This window comes from Cricetulus griseus, assembly GCF_003668045.3.
Source record: "Cricetulus griseus strain 17A/GY chromosome 1 unlocalized genomic scaffold, alternate assembly CriGri-PICRH-1.0 chr1_0, whole genome shotgun sequence".
NCBI classification, from domain to species: Eukaryota; Metazoa; Chordata; class Mammalia; order Rodentia; family Cricetidae; genus Cricetulus; species Cricetulus griseus.
In genome coordinates this window covers 100,115,480-100,128,133 of record NW_023276806.1, presented here as the reverse complement: position 1 = coordinate 100,128,133, position 12,654 = coordinate 100,115,480, and the positions used below count along the sequence as shown (strand labels likewise).

At 45.0% G+C, this 12,654-nt stretch overlaps 1 long non-coding RNA gene and 2 other non-coding genes across 6 annotated transcripts; 2 read left to right on the top strand and 1 right to left on the bottom strand.

Moving 5' to 3' along the window:
- Positions 1-220: 220 nt before the first annotated feature.
- On the bottom strand, positions 221-9,920 carry LOC103162111. Of its 4 annotated transcripts, none has more exons than XR_003481065.2 (4): positions 9,350-9,920; positions 7,143-7,308; positions 1,042-1,328; positions 221-370 (listed from the first exon to the last, which is right to left on the bottom strand). It is a non-coding gene; the product is annotated as an uncharacterized LOC103162111 (long non-coding RNA). The 4 variants fall into 4 exon arrangements; XR_003481066.2 differs by having other exon boundaries at positions 9,626-9,920; XR_004771746.1 differs by lacking the exon at positions 9,350-9,920 and adding an exon at positions 8,593-9,338.
- Positions 9,067-9,138, top strand: Trnap-ugg. The gene has a single exon. It is a non-coding gene; the product is annotated as a tRNA-Pro (tRNA).
- Positions 9,921-10,011: 91 nt separating the features above from the next.
- Positions 10,012-10,083, top strand: Trnap-agg. The gene has a single exon. It is a non-coding gene; the product is annotated as a tRNA-Pro (tRNA).
- The last annotated feature ends 2,571 nt before the right edge of the window (positions 10,084-12,654 follow it).

The following is a 12,654-nucleotide window of genomic DNA, read 5'->3' as shown; positions in this document are numbered from 1 at the left end:
CAGAAGAGAGTGTCAGGTTCTCTGGGAATGGAGCTCAGGTGGTTGTGAGCCATCATATAACTGCTGGGAATCGAACTCAGGTCTTTTATCAAAGCAACAAAAGGTGTTAGCTGCAGAGCCATCTCTCAAGCCCCACTGTGTAATGATTCTTTTTTTTTTAAAGATTTTATTTATTTATTATGTATACAACATTCTGCTTTCATGTATATCTGCACACCAGAAGAAGGCACCAGATCTCATAATGGATGTTTGTGAGCCACCATGTGGTTGCTGGGAATTGAACTCAGGACCTCTGGAAGAGCAGTCGGTACTCTTAACCTCTGAGCCATCTCTCCAGCCCATGATTCTGCAGCAGTATTTCCTAGACAGACTAGAAGGATAGCTAATTAAAATTTGGGTTTTGTTATTGTTGGTCTAGAAAAGCTTGTATCGGCCTCACAATTTGTAATCTATAATATCTTATGAACTCTTAGGTTTATCGTTGATTTAAGAAAACATCTGTCACATTTCTTTTATCTAGAAGTATTTGGGGAGCTGGTGAAATGTCTCTCGAAGATCACTGGCTGCTCTTCAAGAGGATCGGGGTCCTATTCCCAGAAGCCACATGGAAGTTCACACCAGTATCTATAACTCCAGCCTGAAGGATTCTGATGCCCTAATCTGAACTGTAGGGTGCCTTTACGGTACCTGTATGCATACAACATACCCCCACAGAGACACAAATACACACACATACACACACACACACACACACACACACACACACACACACACACACACACAATTTTTTGCTGTTGTTGTTTTTGTTTTTCAAGACAGGGTTTCTCTGTGTAGTCCTGGCTGTCCTGGAACTTGCTCTGTAGACCAAGTTGGCCTGGAACTCAGAGATCCACCTGCCTCTGCCTCCAAAGTGCTGGGATTAAAGGCATGTGCCACCCAAAGTCCAACTTGGTGAGCCAATGAGTTGTATTAGGAATATGGGTGAGGGATTACTTACAAAAGCAAAAACGACTCAAAGACAGATGCATCAATAAAGCTTACCCCAGCATGGGTGACAGCTCACAGCCTGTAGGCAGCTCCACAGGTTGGAGGGTGTCCTTTCCAGGTGCCTCATTTGGTGTAACATATTCCAAGTCATTCATCTCCTTCCTGCTTCTTCTAAGCAGCTGCTCTGGTGTCCGGGTCTTCTCTACAGTTTAGCTTTGCTCTTCTGAGAGGGACTCTCAGAGCTTATTGCTTACTTGGGCCAGGAGGGGCCTAGTGAATCTGATAAGTTTCAGGGACTTCCTGAAGCTCTTTTGAGTTATCTTCCTGCTTAAGGAGCTTCCCTGCAGGATGAAATGTTGCAATCTAGATAACACTGTTACACAACTCTGGTGCAAATTACTGCAATAGTCTAAAACCTCAAACATCGAGGAAGCAGATTTTCTCACTTCAAATTCCCTCCCACGATTAAAAACAAAAATAATTCTGTGTGTGATGTTAACTCTTCCTGGGAATGAGTCAACAAATATCTGTTTATACCAGTTAGGGAACCAAGGACAGCTCAAGGTAATGATTCCACCAAAGTCCAACTTGGTAACCAATTACTTTGTTGGCCTTGCTTAACAAACATGAGTAAGGGTTTACTTAGAGCCTCATGGGTGACCCCAGAACAATGTCACCAACAAAGTCTCACACCATCATAATATCGACCTCTGGGAACTTGCATCATTAAGGACCAAAGTTAACCTTCCTCTTCCTTTAGAAATGCTAATGTTTCCCTGGATCCCTTGCAGCTGGCAGGAGGTAGGAAAAGTGTAGTCAGGAGGTGGTAGGGCTGTAACGTTTGGAATTCCAGATTCCAACCCTGTTAACATTCACTTCCCTTCCTAACTAAAGAATGTCAATAGCTCCATAGCATTGTCAGAGGCCTACCTATCTCCACTTATTTCATTGCTTGAATTATGAGGAAATCTTATACCCCAGTATGGCAATGGGATGCCCATGTTATACCCACAAGGAAAAGCTATATTGCAGTATACTGTCTTGCACAGACTTCAGGAATGTGCAACTAGAGAGATGGAAGTCGGACACAGGCTATGGTTAAAAAAATCTCACTTCACAGTTTATGGAAATGCTTTGACCACTCGCATAGACAGATTTCAAGGGCCCACCCACATTCCTTCCCTAAAGTCATCAGTTTGAGAGGCCCTGATGTTCAGGTTCAAACTGATCTGAGGCTCATCTGTCTCCCAAGGGTTCTCCAGATCACTTTCCGGTAATATACTGTCATTTCCTACTTAGTTTAGATATTCACAACCCAAAGTGTCTCATTCAAACCAGTATTAGATAGTGTTTGCAGATTGTTGAATTAGAACCTGCAGCATGGGAACAGAGACTGGAAAGCCTACTACACCTGGTGCATCTTACAACCCTGGGGAAGGGGGTTGCTGTGCAATGATTTGTAACGCATGGGTCTCATGCCCAACTACTATTTAAGCTTTTCTTTTTTTATTAAAGATTTATTTATTGCCGGGCGTTGGTGGCACACACCTTTAATCCCAGCACTCGGGAGACAGAGGCAGGCAGATCTCTGGGAGTTTGCAGCCAGCCTGGTCTCCAGAGCAAGTGCAGGATAGGCTCCAAAGCTACACAGAGAAACCTTGTCTCGAAAAACCAAAAAAGAATTATTTATTTTATGTGAATTGTTTGTCTGCATGTATATCTATCTGTGTGAGGGCGTCAGATCCCCTGAAACCGAGTGAGAGATAGTTGTTCTAGGTGCTAGGAATTGAACCCAGGTCCTCTGAAAGAGCAGCCAGTGCTCTTAACCACTTAATCTCTGTAGCATCTAAGGTTTTCTTTTAGCTCACTAGCCAACTCCCATTCTCAGTGTTCTGTTTCTCAATAAACTGTGAGGGTTTTTTCCTTTTTTTTTTTTTTTTTTTTGAGACAGGGTATCTCTGTACCTTTGGAGCCCATCCTGGAACTCACTCTGTCGACCAGGCTGACCTCAAACTCATAGAGACATGCCTGCCTCTGCCTCCTGAGTCATGGGATTTTGTTTCTAACCAAGTGTCCCTAGTCTAACTCTTGCTGTGGTACCTATACACAGATGGACCACTGTACATGATATTATTTTCAGCATGAATGCAAAACCACAACTCTTACCCCAAAGGGGATAAAAGGTGGTATAATTTGGAGCCAAATATGAATGACCACAGCCCTGGAATTTAAGTTACTCCAAATTCTATATTTCAACATGGAAGCTGTTTAGGGGAGTTTTTATGGTAACAAAACAAAGTTAGACATCAAGACACTTAAAAACAAACAGAAACAAAATGAAAAAAAACTTTTAATTTGTTTTCTAAATTAAAGTCACTCATTTTATTTTATGGTGTTTTCCTGTGTGTATGTATGTGCACCACATTCATCCTTGGTGCCCACAGAGATCAGAAGATGTCTTTAACTGGAGGTAGAAGTGGTTGTGAACCACTATCAGTGCTGGGTATCAAATCTAGCTCCTTTCTCTCCAAGAGCAACAAGCACTTTTAACTGACATACCACCTCTCCAGCCTGACTTTGTATTTCCTATTTATGTGGATATGTGCCTGTGTGAGGTTATGAGTACCACTGGGGTGCAGGAGCCCACAGAGGTCAGAATAGAGCACTGAATCCCCTGGAACCACAGTAGAGACCTTTGTTTACTGCCATATGGGTGCTAGAACCAAAACCTGGTCCTCTGCAAGAGCAGTAAGTTCTCTAAACTGCTGAGCCATCTCTCTGGCCCAAAACACCTTTTAAATACCTTGGTGGAAATTAAGTAGGCACACAGCAGAGAAATCTCAGCTCTAACCCTCAGATGTTACCTGACAACATTCTTAGGTTTTATTTTGATAAAAGCTAGTGTCTGCTAAAAAAACATATTGCAAAAGGTTTTTTTATTTATTAATCACAGGATGTTAGGACCAACACTTAGGTGGGTAAGGAAGGGCTATTTAGGGAGCCTAAATATAGCACAAGATAAATAGTAGTTAGTTTCTGGACTTGCAATATTCCAACCTCTCATTATTACTGCAGTTCTCATTGAAGAAACCAACCCCCCACCCTCACCCCCCACCCCCGCCATTTTGGCAGCCATGACAGGCTAACGTGCTTGCCTGACCTTGCTGGGCCTGCCCTGGTCACTAGGAGGTCAGATGCCCTCCTCATGGCAATGAACCAATCAGAAGTTAGCTGGCCGGGCTATGCTTTATGACTCTGGGTGTGCTTTATGTACAAGTGCACTACAGTGCCGTGCAGAGCATAACAACCACCCTAGGAGGGCCTATGGGGCATAAAAGCAGTTGACCAATCAACACAGGGCAGGTTGTCCTGGAAGCACACCAATCCTGAGACTGTTGCATACCCCTAGACACTGCCCTATAAGATCCCTGTCTCGTGGTTTCTTGGAGTCATTCTCCAACCATCTGCCACAGTGGATGGATGAAAGGTCCAAGCTAATGAGGTTAGCTCGTTAAACAACTGCAATAAAAGACTCTTTGCTTTTGCATTGAAATGGGCCTCTTGGTGATTTTGGGGTTCAGAATTTGGGCACAACATCAGACACAGCTGCTTTCCAAGAAACATCAGAGCAGGATGCCTTGGTTTGAGCTGATCCTGCCATTGAAGATGTCTACACACAGTTTAAGTCAGCCCTAGCCTACCAGGCAGACCTCCCAAGACTTTTCTTCCTCCCTTCCTTGCTCTTTTTTGAGGGTCTCACTATGTATCACTGGATAGCCTTGAACTTGGAGTCTTTCTGCCTTTGCCTCCCGAGAACTGAGATTAAAAGAGGATGCTTCTGTGCTGGAGAGACAGCTCAATGGTTAAGAGCACTGGCTGTTCTTGAAGAGGATCAGGTTCAGATCCCAGTATCACATGGCTGCTTACAATTGTACAATTGTACAATTGTCAGCTCTGGAGACTCCAACACCCACTCTGGTCTCTTTGGGTATACTGCATTCATGTGATGCAGGCTCACACGCATGAAATTTTTTGTTGTTTTTGGTTTTGATGGTTTTTTTCCGAGACAGGGTTTCTCTGTGTAACAGCTCTCACTATCTCGGAAGTAACTCTGTAGACCAGGCTGGCCTCGAACTCACAAAGATCTACCTGCCTCTGTCTCCCAAGTGCTAGGATTAAAAGGGATGCGCCACCAATGCCCTCCGGCTGAAAAATGGATGCTGCCACTTGTCTCACTTTTTCATTCTCATTCTCTCTCTCTCTCTCTCTCTCTCTCTCTCTCTCTCTCTCTCTCTCTCTCTTCCCCCTCCCTCTCCTTCCTTTTCCTTTTCTTTTTGTCTTGTTTTCCGAGAACAGTTCCAGCTGTCCTAGAACTCACTCTGTTGGCCAGGCCTTGAACTCACAGAGATCCACCTGCATCTGTCTCCTAAGTGCTGGAATTAAAAGCGTGCAGCACCACTGCCCGGCCCTTCCTTTCTTTTCTTTTTTTAAATTAATTTATTTTTGCCATTTGAATCCCAGTTCCCCCTCCCTCCTCTCCTCTGTCTACCCCCACTTCCCCCTCACCCCACCTCCCATCTGCTACCTTAGGAAGTCTACTAAGTCTGTCCCAACATGTCAGTGAGGCAGGTCCAAGGCACCTTGCCAACCCCCACACCCCTCTATGTCCTTTCTTTCTTTTTTTTTTTTTTTTTGGTTTTTTTTTTTTGGTTTTTTGAGACAGAATTTCTCTGTGTAGCTTAGGAGCCTATCCTGGCACTCGCTCTGGAGACCAGGCTGGCCTCGAACTCCCAGAGATCCACTTGCCTGCCTCCCGAGTGCTGGGATTAAAGGAGTGAGCCACCAACGCCCGACTATGTCCTTTCTTTTCTTATCTTTTCTTTCTTTAATAGTTTATTGAGTAACTCTTTTATTATTATCATTATTAATTATATGTATTGACTTTTCATCTGCAGGTATGCACCACTAGTGAGACTGGTGCCCAAGAACACCAGGAGAAGGTATCAGAGCCCCTGGAACTGGGTGCTGGGAATTGAAGCCAGCGGAGCCACCTCTCCATCCCTCAAGAGTTTTCTCAAGGGAGTCTAGGCGCCTCATTGGTCACACCTTGGACCTTCCCATCTGGGTGCCCTTTCAGAAGGTGTTCCTAGGCAAAATTCCCTCCCTTGCCCTGTCTGTCAGAGGTACTTGTCTTTTAGAGTCAACTATCTCGAATATCACACCCAGAAAGCCTTTCTGGTTTCCAAACACATCCCTCAACTTCCCTTGGACTCACCACAGCTTCTGGTTTTTGCTTACCCACCAGCACTGTATTTTACCTTAGTTTATAATTGTTGTAATCAGTAGCCTTAAATCTCAGTCTCTAAAGGCAGCAAGCAAGGGCAAGGGTGGATGGGATATGTTCAAAGTGATTACTGGAAATTTCTTAAGAAGGTACTAATTTAAGGAACAACTTACTGGCCTGCACTCTCCTGTGGGATTGAAGACAGCACTGCCACAGCCTACATGAAAGGGTCTGACTCCAGGGCCTGGAGAGTCCATTTAGCCTTTAAAATCTCCACTGTTCTTGCCTCGGATCTGTGCTGGTTCCCAGCACCCACGTGGTGGCTCCCACATGCCTGTAACTCTAGTTCGAGAGGATTTAACATACTCTCTGATCTCTTTAGGCATCAGGTACATACATGGTGCACAGACAAAACACTCATACGCATAAATTATATATATTAATTAAAGATTTAAGATCTGACTGCACAGAGGGCCCTAGTATACTAACTGCAAAATCTTCAAGGCAGAGTCACAGGGCCCAACACACCTTAACCCCAGACATGTGATAAGATTGCTGATCCATTTAAATTCTTCTCTCCTTCTCTTAGAGAATGCAATTGAACCCATGTACTCTAAAAGCATTTACAATGGGATTTTACAGTACCTAAAGTAGATTTAGGAGTGACTAAGACACAGACTCTGACAATAAACTAAGTTGTTCGATTCCTAGCACCAGCACTTACTAAGATGTATATAGCCTTGCTGAGGTACTTAATCGCCTGTTTTCTTACACCTCCACTTATGTCTACAAAATGGAATAGTAATAAGGCCAAGTTAATAAGCTTGTTTGAAGGATAAAGTCAGTTAATCCATAAAAGCATAGTACTTACCCTCTAAGTCTCTGTGGCTCTCTTCTGTTGGTAGTGAGGTCCTTTTGTTCTGTAGTCCTGGCTGTAGCCTGGAACTCAGCCTGTAGCTCACTCAAGCTGACCTCAGATTTTCAGTAAGCCTCCTGAATGCTGAGATTCATAGGCCTACACCATGCGTTGCCAGACCCTTTATATTTTGAATGAAAGTTACAGGAGTTAATATATACATATATTATACACTCGGTGCCTGTGTTGACACTCAGTAGATATGAGCTGGTATTACTTGTCCTGTCAGTGTCTCAGTGTTCTCATCTGCAGGAGGAGAAGATAGTAATGAGACCTCTCTCATTTACTTGTGAACAACTAAATAAGAAGTACTACATAGGCCTGCTGGCTTTCACTCACAGCACTCCTCCTGTCTAGCCTCCTGAATGTTAGGATTACCATAATAGCTTTCAAGTTCCCAATATTCCTGATTTAGGGAATGTCATTGTGTGGTATGTGTGTGAGTCAGACAGAGACACACAGAGAGACAGAAAGAGGTATGCACAGGTGCCCTCTCCATGCAGGGCTCATGGTGGCCAGAGGCTGGCTTCCAGTGTCTTTCACAATAAGGTTTCTATAGCTTATTTTCGGAGCCATGGTCTGTCCCTGACCCTGAAACTTGCTGATTTGGCTAGGCTGGCTGGCCATGGAACCCGGAGGATTATCTGCTGTCTCCACCCCCCACCTCCAGCAGTAGGATTGCAGGTATGTTCTGCTGTGCCTGGCTCTTATGAAGATGCTAGGGGCTGACGGAAGATCCTTATGTTTATGTTTGTGCAGCCAGTACTTTACCCATGGAGCCATCTCCCTAGCCCTCAACACCCTTTTTAAAGGTCAAAAAAACAGAACAAACAAAGAAACCAACCAAGTTTGCTTGCTTTCTAATTAGAGCATATCACCTGTTTTGTTATGTAATTGCTGGCATCTTTTATCTCTCCTTTCTCAATGGGAGTCCTAAGAGTCTAATTCAGGCTTGGTGCCAAGTGCTTTTCCTTCACGGAGCCATCTCACCTCAAGTTTTGGGAGACACTATTGTTAGTTCAGGGAAGCCTGAGGAATGCAGTCCATAGTCAGGCAAGCACAGTGAACTGTATCCTGCTCTTGACTTCCTTCCTGTGAATGGGAGGCAGGGGTACAGGTGAGTAGTGGGTTGCCCTTGCTTTCCTGGTTTCCCTGATGGGCATGGCTGCCTCTTGTCCATCATGCCAGCTTCCAGACACCCCACACTACCATATATGCTACTGTGTTCCAAGTTAGCTATGAAATAGAGGATGACCTTGATGTCCTCTTAGGTCCTCCTTGCTCTACTTCCCAAGTGCCACCATGCCCATCACAAAGCACATATATATATTATTTTAAAAGCTTGAGCAGGAGAAGGAGAGAGACTAAGGTAGATATAGGTCCTTGCTGTACTTTGTTTGGATACCTGTTCATCATTTTGAAAAAATGAGCTGGGCAGTGGTGGCGCATGTCTTTAATCCCAGCATTTGTGAGGCAAAGGAAGGTGGATCTCTGAGTTTGAGGCCAGCCTCAATGAAGAAAGGAAGGAAGGAAGGAAGGAAGGAAGGAAGGAAGGAAGGAAGGAAGGAAGGAAGGAAGGAAGGAAGAGAAAAAGGAAACCGTGTAAATTCTGCACTTCCCTTTGTGCTCTCTAACATAACCATGCCTGGAAAGTCTGCCACTTTTCTGACATGTCCGACCATCTGTACTGTACACTAGGTAGGTCATATGAGACTGGAAAAATCGTGGGCTCAGCAGCTCATTCGTTTATGCAGCCAAATTAACAAACCCTAGAAATCCGATGTGAATTGTGGAATCTGTAGTAATTACTGAACTAACCAGATGCTTTTTATCTCATTGCTGGCGGGTGGGGTGGGGTGAGGAGAGATTTCAGTCTCGTGGCTCGTTGGTCTAGGGGTATGATTCTCGCTTTGGGTGCGAGAGGTCCCGGGTTCAAATCCCGGACGAGCCCAGTTTTTTTACTCTCCATCTTTTGGAAAAAGCTGTGAAGTTCCTCCTGTTAAGACCCCAGAAAACAGCAAGACAAGAGAAGAGAGGATAGCCTTTCCGTGAAAGTTGATTGGTTAGAAGTACCCTAGGAACTTCTATAATTGGTGCCTTTGAACTACAGATCCAGAGACTGGTCGACCCAGATCTACTGGATATTCCGAGGTCAACCACACCTGCAGCGGAGAGGAATTTCCAACTCTGAACTGAGTACCCGGTGCCGCAGAGCGGCTAGGACACAGTGACTGTCCTGGGGGAGGGAGGAGAATCGCAGGCCGGGACCAGGGAGTACGACCTGCTGGGTGGTCCATCTGCACCACCCGTGTGCACCCTTTCGTCGGGCCTGAGGTCACGCGTGCGACGAGCGGCTAGTCCAGCCAGTAGGCTGGCGGCTCTCAGCAGCTGCCTCTCATCCAGGTTTTGGCCTTTCTGGTGGGCGAGGAGGGACTCACAAGCGGGAAATGCTACAGCAGCTTCGCTATACCACAGGATGCCTCGCCGCCGACTCCGTGGCCGGGATCTTGGAAGGACCGTCTGTCTTGAGCAGTGACTGTGACCTCTAGAGCGCGGGCTTCCACGTGGCAGCGAGAATCGCCAGCCAAGCACCAAGTAGCATCCGCGGGCCAAGATCAAGGGAAAGCCTCACCCGCGAACTAAGGGTTTCTCAATTTGTGCGTGATGGAGAGGGACCAGAGCGATAGAGTCCCTCTTAACTACAATCTGAATTCAAACTTTCAGGGCGTGTCTGAAATCTGACTCTCCTTCCAGCTCTGTCCTTCAGGTCCCGCCCCTAGACGTCTGAATGGTCATAAAATGGACCAGGAGGGTAGGTTTGTGTGGCTCGTTGGTCTAGGGGTATGATTCTCGCTTAGGGTGCGAGAGGTCCCGGGTTCAAATCCCGGACGAGCCCATACTTATGTAAATTGTACCAGGCTGCGAACCTACTATACTAACCTTTTAAAGACCTAAAACTCTGCGGCCCAGTGGTACTTCATAGAAAACAGCTAAGTCTTGCCAGGTGATGGTTGCTCACTTCTTTAATCCCCACACGTAAAGTAGAAGTGGTGAATCTCTTTGAGGTTTGAGGCCAGGCTGATCTACAAGAGTTCCAGGACAAGAAATGAAAGTAAACAAAAACAAAACCAGCAGCACGTGGCTCAGGAGGACAAAGTTGTAACTTTTGTTTTGTTTTTGTTTGTTTGTTTGTTTGTTTGTTTTTCAACACATGGTTTCTAGATATAAGAGTCCCGGCTCTAATACCGGCTATAATGGAACTAAACTGTAGACCAGGCTGTCCTCAAACCACGATCCGCCTGCCTCTGCCTCCAAAGTGCTAGAATTAAAGATGTGCACCACCACTGAGGGTTTAACATTTAAAAAAAAATATGTTTTGTTTTATTATTTATTGGGGGTGGGGGGTAGACCAAAGAACACATCATGGAAGTGGGTTTTCCCTTACCACCATGTGCGTCCCTGGGGACGGAACTCAGGTGGTCCTCCCAGGGAACCAGAGCTGATGAGGGGAGCTGGAGCTTGGATAGAAAGAGTGGCATGTTAGAATGAGAGAGCCCTAGTTCCACAAGAGGGTTTATTTAGGTTTAATCATAGGGGAAAGTTGGGCTAGGGAAAGCCTACTGGTTGTTAGTTTTGTTGTTACCAGACTTTGAATCTAGGAGCTCAAGTCAAGCACTACTTCTTCCAGCAGTTTTCTCTTCTTCCTTCCTTCCTTCCTTCCATCCTTCCTTCCTTCTTTTTCTTTCTTTCTTTCTTCCTTTCTTTCTATTACATTTATCTATCTCGTGCCAGCGTGTGCATGTGTACATGTATGTGTGTATGTGCATGCATGTGTGTGTGTTCGTGTATGTTTACGCATGTGAAAGTCAGTGGGCAACTTTGAGGAACTGGCTCTGTCCTCCAGTTCACCATGTGCAGTCTGGGGACTGAACTCATTCATGCTTGGCAGCAAACGCCTCTAACCACAGAGCCATCTCAAAGTCCCTGTTTTGTTTTATTTATTTGTTTATTTATCTATTTATTTATTTATATATTTTGAGGCAGCATTTCTCTGTGTAGCTCTGACTGTCCTGGAACACGATTTGTAGGCCAGACTGGCCTGGAACTCAGAGATCTACCTGCCTCCACCTCCTGAGTGCTAGGATTAAAGGTGTGTCACTACACTCAGGTCCTATTTTTTAAGTAGTACATTGAAATATTACCTGGTACATTTGGGAGTCAGAAAAGTGATTAACTAATAAGTTATTAATTTATATTTTCTTGAGGGAAAAAAGGTTCTTTGAAGGGCAAAGCTTTCGCCCCATACTCTAGCTATGTCATTTGTAAGGCTTAGTGTAAAATGAAAATGCAGGGCCTTTCATATAACAATTTAGAGATTGTCGGGGGGGGGGAGGTGGAGGGTGGGGAAAGGAGGATATGGGGGTGGGGGTACATGCCTTTTTTTCCTCAGCACTCGGGAGGCAGAGACAGGATCTCTGTGAGTTTGAGGCCAGCCTGGTCCTCAGAGTGAGTTCCAGAACAGCCAGAGCTACACAGAGAAACCCTGTCTCAAAAACACACACACAAGAAAGAAAGAAAGAAAGAAAGAAAGAAAGAAAGAAAGAAAGAAAGAAAGGAAAGAAAGGAAATACCTTGCAACCAGATTTTATGGCAGCATTTTCTCAATTAAAGTTCCCTCCTTCCAGATAACTCTAGTTCATGTGTCAAGTTGACATAAAATGCGCCAGTTGCAAGGCAGTAGTGACACACACCTTTCATCCTAGCACTCAGGAGGCAGAGGCTCTCAGATCTCTGTGATTTCGAGGCCAGCCTGGGCTTACCGAGTGAGTTCCAGGACAGGTTCCAAAGCTACAGAGAAACCCTGTCTCGGAAAAAAAGAAAAAGAAAGAAAGAAAGGAAGGAAGGAAGGAAGGAAGGAAGGAAGGAAGGAAGGAAGAAAGAAAGAAAGAAAGAAAGAAAGAAAGAAAGAAAGAGACTAGCCAGCACAGCACAGCAGGTGCCAGTGATGGCAATTATCTCCTCAAAGGGCATTCAAGGGTATACCTCTCTGCAAGAGAATATGCACTGCTAGGGCACACCCTGCATGCCACCATTTAGAGTTTCACCTGAGAGTGCAAAATGTAAAGGCAGCCATTTGTGAAGCCATGGTAAAGATGGGAACGTGTAAGGTTCCTGCCCCGATAGACCTATAAACATCAAGTAGTACTGACTGCCTGCCTGGAAGTCTAGGCTGAAATCACAGAAACTTTCAAAGAGCTGGAAACATTAGAGGTTACTTGCCCAACCCAAGGGCCTTTCTACAGCTGGTATGTGACCTGTGGAGATGGCAGACAGATCCCAGAGAAGACTCTGGATATAGAGAGTTAAATAAGGTAAGCACCCCCATTTATACCACTGTGCCCACCATTGTTCTTTTGACAGGACAACTGAAAAAGTCATGATATCTTTTCATGTTGTGTTGGACCTT